Below are 10219 nucleotides of genomic sequence, written 5' to 3' on the forward strand. Positions count from 1 at the left end.
GCAGTGAAGACGGTCTTGAAACCTCGTTTCAGAACCATAATGAGTCCATGAATGCCCAGACAAATAGGCAGGACAACAGAATTGTTTATGTTTTAGTGATGTCCCTGTGATGCATAAGGGCTTCCTATGTGGCAAACAACCTGATTCCCAATGCAGGAGACATGAGTTCGATCCCTGGGACAAGAAGATCCCCTGGAGAGGGGCATGGTAACCCACTCCAGTATTCTTGCTGGAAGAACGTCATGGACAGAGGAGCCTGGCGGGCTACACAGTCTACAGGGTTTCACAGAGTCAGACACAACTGCAGTGACTTAGAATGCATGCACACATGTGATGCATAAAACGAAAGAATGAGAAAGCAAAGGATATATGGCGGAGGCTTGAGAACACTAACATCTTGGGGTGTAGAACCTAATATAGAACTTAATGCTCCTGCAATGCATTTTTGCTTCTATACTTTGCTTGCCGCTTGCTGCTTGTAGAACCAAAGTTAAGGTTGTTTTAAGTAAAGATTCCTAGAATTGTTTGCTGAGTAAGGATGAGAGAGGATTCCTAGGAAGACAGCAACCTAAAGAACAAGCTAATCTTAAACACCAGAATGTGGGCAGTTGTGACACAGAGATCAGGCAAATAGGTCAAAGGGCCAGGGTGGGCTTATCTCGTTAAACCACCAGGAGGTGAGATATACAGCTGTGTGTAGAGTGTGGAAAATTACTGTGTGTAAAAAGATTACTATGTGTGGATGTTTTAAAACTAATACGGTTTGAAAATGCTATATAAACCCTTGGCTTAGAGTGCTCGGGGTCCTTGTTGAAACCCGCTGCGTCGGGCAGACACTTGGACCCCAGCTAGCTGGAAATAAACTTCGCTGTGTGTCTTGCATTATCGTGAGTGTCCTCTGTTCCTTTGAGGGAAGGGCAACTCTGGACCCTAACAGGGGGTGAGCAGAGGCAGGATGGGACATGCAGGCGATGGCTCTAGGAGTTCTGAGACAAGGTTATGTCTCATTTTTCTGGAGTACTTACCATGTACTGGGCTTTGTTCTAAGTCCTCAGTGTCCAGAAGTGAATAACGTGGATAAAATCCCTGCCCCATGCAGCTCTAGTCTAGGGTCAGGCAGGTGATTGCAAAACAAAAATAGTCAAAGTCCATATATGTGTTGCTGCTGCTGCTACTGCTGCTGCTGCTAAGTCGCTTCAGTCGTGTCCGACTCTGTGCGACCCCATAGATGGCCGCCCACCAGGCTCCCCCGTCCCTGGGATTCTCCAGGCAAGAACACTGGAGTGGGTTACCATTTCCTTCTCCGATGCATGAAACTGAAAAGTGAAAGTGAAGTCGCTCAGTCCTGTCTGACTCTTTGCAACCCCATGGACTGCAGCCCACCAGGCTCCTCCGTCCATGGGATTCTCCAGGCAAGAGTATATGTGTTAGATGATGGCAAATGTTCTGGAGAAAAATAAGCAATGAATAAAATTATCAGAAACTAGGATAAAGGTTGTTGTGTATTCAGTTACATATAGAGTATTTTGAAAAGGAGTCAAGATGAAGTTGATCCTCAACCTTGATGAGGACAGGTTTAGTGAAACGGTGGGAACAGGAGATAGACTGGATGGAGGACTGGGAAAGAAAGGAAAAGAGATAAAGAAAGTAGTTTGTTTCCACATGGAAGGGAAAGACCTGCATCGTGTCTAGAGAAAGATATATATCCAGGTTTAATTTATTTAACTGGAATAAAAAAGATAGTTCTTTTTTATGGGTTGACAGAAAGAGAGAAAAAAATTGCAAGGGTGTCTGAGGAGCTCCCAGGTCTGACAAGAGTCCCACGCCTGAGGGAGGCCCTCCTTTGTATTTTTTCATCTCATTGAGTAGGACATTTCATGACCTCAAGAGACAGAGAACAAAGAGCATGGTTACTCCTTTATTCTAAGACTATGCTATGCAAAAAACACATGTTCCCACACTGCTTCCAGCCCTCTGCCTAAGGTGGGATAACTTTAGACAGTCATTCAGACCCTCCTGGAGCCCATGTCAGAGAAACTCTCTTGTCCAAAGATGCCCCACAAAAAGATTTGAGTGTGTTTATTTATAAAACTTATGATTTTATTTTTCAAAGTAATCACTAACATTTAGAGGCTCATTCTTCCATTTTTCATTGGAATGAATGCAGATTTTTAGGACTTATATATTTTAGGAGTTTACTTTCAATGATGCAAAAATTCAAACTGAATTACTTTGCTGTAAGCAGAAAATAACACATTGTAACTCAACTATCGGAGAAAGCAATGGCAAGCCACTCCAGTACTCTTGCCTAGAAAATCCCATGGATGGAGCAGCCTAGTAGGCTGCAGTCCGTGGGGTTGCTAAGGGTCGGACACGACTGAGCGACTTCACTTTCACTTTTCACTTTCACACATTGGAGAAGGAAATGGCAACCCACTCCAGTGTTCTTGCCTGGAGAATCCCAGGGAGTGGGGAGCCTGGTGGGCTTCCATCTATGGGGTCACACAGAGTCGGACACGACTGAAGTGACTTAGCAACGGCAGCAGCAACTCAATTTTTTACTTCAGTTTTTTTTTTCAATTTATACTTCAGTTTTTTAATTTTTAAAAATAAAAAAATAAAAATTCAAAAGTGAATATTTACTTAAATGTGTAAAGCAATCCTAACCAATAATAAATTTTTCAAAATCTGTCAAATCATCAAACATTTTCTCTCAGCTTTCAGTTTTTCTTCTATTAGGGTACTTCTAATAATTGTTGAATGTTAGTGTGAGCAATAATTCTGGAGAAACTAAACATGCAGGTAAGGAAGCAACAGAACAGGACATGGAACAACAGACTGGTTCCAAATAGGAAAAAATACATAAAGGCTGTATATTGTCACCCTGCTTATTTAACTTATATGCAGAGTACATTATGAGAAATGCTGGGCTGGAGGAAGCACAAGCTGGAATCAAGATTGCCAGGAGAAATATCAATAACTTCAGATATGCAGACACCACCCTTATGGCAGAAAGTGAAGAAGAACTAAAGAGCCTCTTGATGAAAGTGAAAGAGGAGAGTGAAAAAGTTGGCTTAAAGCTTTACATTCAGAAAAGAAAGATCATGGCATCTGGTCCCATCACTTCATGGCAGATAGATGGGGAAACAGTGAAAACAGTAGATGATTTTATTTTTCTGGGCTCCAAAATCACTGCAGATGCTGATTGCAGCCATGAAATTAAAAGACGCTTACTCCTTGGAAGGAAAGTTATGACCAACCTAGATAGCATATTAAAAAGCAGAGACATTCCTTTGCCAACAAAGGTCCATCTAGTCAAGGCTATGGTTTTTCCAGTGGTTATGTATGGATGTGAGAGTTGGACTGTGAAGAAAGCTGATCGCCGAAGAATTGATGCTTTTGAACTGTGGTGGTGGAGAAGACTCTTGAGAGTCCCTTGGACTGCAAGGAGATCCAACCAGTCCATCCTAAAGGAGACCAGTCCTGGGTGTTCATTGGAAGGACTGATGTTGAAGCTGAAACTCCACTACTTTGGCCACCTGATGTGAAGAACTGACTCATTTGAAAAGATTCTGATGCTGGGAGGGATTGGGGGCAGGAGGAGAAGGGGACGACAGAGGATGAGATGGCTGGATGGCATCACCGACTTGATGGACATGGGTTTGGGTGGACTCTGGGAGTTGGTGATGGACCAGGAGGCCTGGCGTGCTGCAGTTCATGGGGTCACAAAGAGTCAGACACGACTGAGCGACTGAACTGACCTGAAACATATAGGAACGTAAAGCGCTTCTCTGTATTGAACTAGTGAAATAGAATTGCATGATCCAATTACTCTTTTACTACATCTGTAGCCTTCTGGATGGATAAGATAGGAACTGTGTCATGGAAGCTTTGTGCACTTTACTTCATCAGCCACTTTGCCCAGAATATTCTGAGTGTATGATAAGACATTCAATGTTGGCTCTTTGATAATGCCATAATAAGAACTAACACTTAGATGTTTGATGTTAGAGATTTACTTTTTGTAATACTGCAAAAAAACAGGTTCTTAAGATGACAGATGAATCAAGAAAACTATTACATGGAAAAAATATCAGGAGACAAATCCATAATTTAAAAAGTGAAATATACCCATTTCCTTTTATGTGTGATGAGATGTAACCAATCACATTTTTCATGGAAAATTTGTCTCTTAATATGAGTTTATATCCTATCCTTCATAATTTGAACTGTTAAAATATACTATTTTCTTCGGTATTATTAAAGTTGGAAAATTCTATGGTTTTTGTGAAATGCATGGGGGTCCATTTTACAGGGACCTATAATCCAGAAGATTAGGAGGGGAATAAGTAAGTATACAGAGGTGGGAGTGACTTCTAAAGGTCAGCTAGAATCCACTGTAGTCAGAGTACAGGTCATGGAGACAGAGTTTGGAAGATAAGTTTGGACCTGGGCTTTATTTTAGGGCTTTAGAGTCATGGGCTTCAATTCACAGATAGGTAGAATATTAAAGATTATACTAGGCTTACCCAGAGCTGTGCTTGATGACCATCTCTCTAATGGGAGGTGATGGTGGTGGTGGTGGCTTAGTCGCTAAGTCATGTCCGACTCTTGTGACCCCATGGACTATAGCCTGCCAGGCTCCTCTGTCCATGGAGATTCTCCAGGCAAGAATACTGGAGTGGGTTGCCATTTCCTTCTACAGTCTGATGGCAGGAGGAGAGATTAAAGTGAACACTGGAGATAGAGGTCAACTAGGAGGCTGTTGCTATGCACTGGAAGGCATGACTGATACTGTTCTAATACTCAAGGCTATGTGAAAGCATTTTCAACAGGGTCATTCAGGGATTAAGTTTGTTCCTGTTTAATGTTCTGCACCCACTAAAACATTTTGCTAATCTGCAAGGTTAGAATTTGACTACTGCCAAGTCTGTGATCCAGACAAAAAGAAGGGAAACACAGACTGGCAGAGTATAGGCTCAGCGTTTATGGCTCCATTCCACAGTGACACATGTACTTCTGCTCATATTCCACGTTCAAAGTTAATTATGTGTCCAGATGTAACTGTGAAGTGGCTGGAAAAATACAGTCTCTGACTATTTTTGCTTTAGCTCACTTGTGCAATAGAAACATACAATATTTAGAATGGAAAGGTAGGAAACAAGAGCAGAGAATGATTCTAATATCCTGAAATTAAACTCACAGCTTCAAGCAGTGAACTCAAATGAGTGAATTATAGTAGTCCAGGATTTCTTGAGCCACAGAAATTAATTTAGGAGGAGAGCTAGGCATATGATGCAAATCTGAATAAAGAGAATTCTTTCTAAGCCAGTTTAACTAAGAGCTGCTGCTGCTGCTGCTGCTAAGTCACTTCAGTCATGTCCGACTCTGTGTGATCCCATAGATGGAAGCCCACCAGGCTCCCCCATCCCTGGGATTCTCCAGGCTCTCTGTGTCTTTTTTCTTTTTGTTCATGATAGTACAAGGATGCAAGTCAAGAGATGAAGAACCTAAACCTATTTTTTTTTCTGTTTGACTACAAAGCCAGATTATTATTATTATTCATGAAAAGAAGGAAAAAGCAAATTTGTAATCTTTCTTTCAGGCTTCCCTGGTAGCTCAGCTAATAAAGAATCCACCTGCAATGTGGGAGATCCCAGTTCGATTCCTGGGTCATAAAGATTCGCTGGAGAAGAAATAGGCTACCCACTCCAGTATTCTTGGGCTTCCCTGGTGGCTCAGCTGGTAAAGAATCTGCCTGCAATGTAGGAGACCTGGGTTTGATCCCTGGGTTGGGAGAATCCCCTGGAGAAGGGAAAGGCTACCAATCCAGTATTCTGGCCCGGAGAATTCCATGGACTATCCATGGGGTCAGCTTCTACGTTTTCTTATTACATGAGAAGAAATATCATTTAAAATTATATTCTGTTTGAGTCACACGATTGACACAAGAGTAAATAGTGATAAAGTAAGGATTTTTAAAATGGTTTCCTAAATGATTGGAGGTTAATAGAGCTTCATTTAATATTTCATACAATATTTCTTCATATTCAATAATTTAACTCCAGATAAGATTGCCTAGCATCTTCTTCTATAAGATTTATTTATTAGTCACCTGATATTATTTGCCTTGGGACCTAGTGAAAGACGTATGGAGACAATAGTCACATTTTTCTTTTTTGGGGTAAATAACAGAAATTTTTTTTCTCACAATTCTAGAGGCTTGAATTCCAAGATTAAGGTTTTGGCAGAACTCTTTCCTTGGTTTTAACATCCTGCAGTACAAAGCTTGGTGAAATAAAGCAAAGTTGCAGAAGGACCAGTCCTTCCCACACTTTTGAAGCAGTTTCAGTCCAGAAATTTGCTGTGATCCTTCAGCTGATAAAAATATGAGCATAAAAATAATGGCCTTTTGGGAATAAGATTCATATAGGTTTGTCAAATTCTAAAACAGGATTAGAATAGCCACCATGACTTAACTGTAGGAACAAACACCTAAAATAAAAACACACTGGATATTTCTGGGCATGGAAGTACCCAGGATAAAAAGTCAGAATTCATATTTACACAAATGTAAGGCATCATGAGGAATGCTGGGCTGGAAGAAGCACAAGCTGGAATCAAGATTGCTGGGAGAAATATCAATAACCTCAGATATGCAGATGATACCACCCTTATGACAGAAAGTGAAGAGGAACTAAAAAGCTTCTTGAGGAAAGTGAAAAAGGAGAGTGAAACGGTTGGCTTGAAGCTCAGCATTCAGAAAACAAAGACCATGGCATCTGGTCCCATCACTTCATGGGAAATTGATGGGGAAACAGTGGAAACAGTGTCAGACTTTATTTTGGGGGGCTCCAAAGTCATTGCGGATGCTGATTGCAGCCATGAAATTAAAAGACGCTTACTCCTTGGAAGGAAAGTTATGACCAACCTAGATAACATATTAAAAAGCAGAGACATTACTTTGCCAACAAAGGTCCATCTAGTCAAGGCTATGGTTTTTCCCGTGGTCATGTATGGATGTGAGAGTTGGACTGTGAAGAAAGCTGAGCGCCGAAGAATTGATGCTTTGGAACTGTGGTGCTGGAGAAGACTCTTGAGAGTTCCTTGGACTGCAAGGAGATCCAACCAGTCCATTCTAAAGGAGATCAATCCTGGGTGTTCATTGGACGGACTGATGCTAAAGCTGAAACTGCAATACTTTGGCCACCTCACACGAAGAGTTGACTCACTAGAAAAGACTCTGATGCTGGGAAAGGTTGGGGGCAGGAGGAGAAGGGGACGACAGAGAATGAGATGGCTGGATGGCATCACCAACTCAATGGAGGTGAGTTTGAGTGAACTCCGGGAGTTGGTGATGGACAGGGAGGCCTGGTGTGCTGTGATTCATGAGGTCACAAAGAGACGGACACAACTGAGCGACTGAACTGAACTGAACTGAAGGCAATAAAACTTTCAGGTTGAGTACACATAATAAATGCCACGTTGCTTGCACGTTGGAATGAAAATTGTATTACCAAAACATACACCCTTTATTTAGTTTCAGTGTATCTGGAACATGAGATTTAAAAGGAAAACTTGGTAACAAGGCTTTTTACTTGTAGGATAGTTGTTTAGGGAGAAAAGAAGCCTTGAGTAAGACCTGGGTATTGACATGTTAGAGTTATATATTTATAAGTTTACAAAGTGGGTTGGTTTGCATGCCACTTTCTGAGAGGCTCCAGCCAGTTCCCCGGTCCCCTTCTCCAAGCTGGTTCTGCCCATGGTGATCCCTTATACACATCTTCCCTAACAAAAGGTAAGAATAGCCTTGTCTCACATCACTGATGGTTACTGCTGGGTAACGCTTGAGACTCCTAGTCATTCTTCCTGTCAGGAGGTGTTGGGGTCCTTTAATGGACCAGGACCTGGTGGTCCAGAGGCGACGATAAGAAAGTGAAAGAGAGAGCCAGAGGGAGGGAGAGAGAGAGAAAGAAAGAAGGAAAGAAAGAAAGACACGGGGATCCAAGCTCTGATGGAGCAAAGGTGCTTTACTGATTTTTCTGTAAGTATATATAGGCTGTGAATGTGAAATTGAAGTCGCTCAGTCGTGTCCAATTCTTTGCGATCCCATGGACTGCAGCCTACCAGGCTCCTCGGTCCATGGAATTCTCCAGGCAAGAATACTGGAGTGGGTTGCCATTTCCTTCTCCAGGGGCTCTTTCTGACCCAGGGATCAAACCCAGGTCTCCCGCATTGTAGGCAGACGTTTTACCATCTGAGCTACCAGAAGAGCCCATATATAGGATGTAGTACAAGAAATTTCTTTCATCGATGATAAAGATCAGAAAACCAAATGTACAGTAACCGTTACCAAGGGAACAGGGGATAATAATGGTCACAATGTCAAAAGACAATCCATATCTCAAGAAAGGGGGTACAGACTAAGCAGTTTTGTCGTAAAAAGAATGTTTACTAAAGGAGACCCAAGCCTGTCTCACACAATGACCTCAGTTCCTGGGAGTAGTGTGCTACTCCACTTGAAAAGAAACAGAGGACTTGTGAGAAACAGCACGTAGGAATCCTCCTGTTAAACACTCCCCGACAAGGGGGCCCTTCACAGACTCACTGATTTGTAAACGAGTTGAGGTTGAAAAAAAAAAAAAGCACCTTATCCATCTTCCCACGATCCAATCTGGAAAAGATCATAGTAAGAGTCAACTAATGTGCCCTCTCCATGGGCGATGCATTGGTCTTGGTGTGGAGGAAAAGTGAGCCTAATTCTCAGTTCCATTGAGGTAGCATCTAACAAATAATGGGAACTGTTAACCCTGTATAGAACACTGGCTAACAAAGTGAAGTGTGTTAGTCACTCTTCGTGACGTGATGGACTGTTGTAGCCTGCCAGGCTCCTCTGTTCATGGAATTCTCTAGGCAAGAATACAGAAGTGGGTAGACATTCCCTTCTCCAGAGACTCTTCCTGACCTCAGTATCAAACCCGTGTGGGTCTCCTGCTTTGCAGGCAATTCTTTACCGTCTGAGTCACCAGGGAAGCCCAGGTTAAATTAAAGAAAGCATTTTACTCAGTGTTTATAAATGCAACAAGTTTTAGAAATGTCCACATCCTGAATTCCATATTGATCAAGCTTGATACTTGTAAGTCTAAATGTATCTAATTCGGGTCTCTCTGATAGTTGTACCAAGAAAATTAGGAAGTGTATAGGCTAAGGCTCTATTCATTTAGGACACAATGAGGCCATCCTATAATCAACATACATGGAAGCCCAGCTCCTTGGGAGATGTTACATGTACACTCTAAAGCCTAACATAACAGAAAATGGTGGACTCTTATAGATTTAAGGGCTTCAGCAGAATCCAGACGGATTTGAGGCAGTTGGTGAATCAGAAGCCATTTGTGTTTTTCTCTAAGATCATGACTTCGCTTAAAACTTGGGGTCAGTGCTTCATGAAATGCCTTGGCATTATTCATCAGGCATTGCCCAGGTTTGATCTAGACTTAACTTCAGTTGGTGCTTTGGCATTTTTTCCCATTCTCTCAGCCTTGAGTCAGGGTCTATTTTCCTTAAAGTTTTTATCTTTTTTTTTTTTTTTTTAGAATGTATTTATTCTTAAATGGAAGATAATTCTTTTACAATGTTGTGTTGGTTTCTGCCATACAGCAACATGAATCAGCCATAGGTATACATATGTCCCCTCCCACTTGAACCTTCCTCTCACCCTATCCCACCCCTTTAGGTTGTCAGAGATCACTGAGTTTGAGCTCCCTATGTCATACAGCAAATTCCCATTGCCTATTTATTTTACATATGGTATTGTGTATGTTTCAATGCTATTGTCTTAATTTGTCCCACCCTGGCTTTCCAGGTGGCACTAGTGGTAAAGAACCTACCTGCCAATGCAGGTAGACAAAAGATAACAGGGGTTCGATCCCTGGGTCAGGAAGATCCCCTAGAGGAGATCTGGAAATCTGTCCATGGAGAATCCCATGGACAGAGAAGCCTGGCAGGTTGCAGTTCTTAGAGTTGCACAGAGTCGGACATGACTTAAGCAACTTAGTATGCACTCCTTCCCCTACTGTGTCCACAAGTCTATTCTCCATGTCAGTGTCTCTGTTCCTGCCCTGCAAATAGGTTCATCAGTACCATTTTTCTAGATTCCAGATATATGTGTTAATATAGAACTTTTTTTTTTTTTTACTTTCTGACTTACTTCACTCTG

Source organism: Moschus berezovskii, chromosome 4 (assembly GCF_049115385.1).
Source record: "Moschus berezovskii isolate FMDL1 chromosome 4, NW_MosBer_1.0, whole genome shotgun sequence".
NCBI classification, from domain to species: domain Eukaryota; kingdom Metazoa; phylum Chordata; class Mammalia; order Artiodactyla; family Moschidae; genus Moschus; species Moschus berezovskii.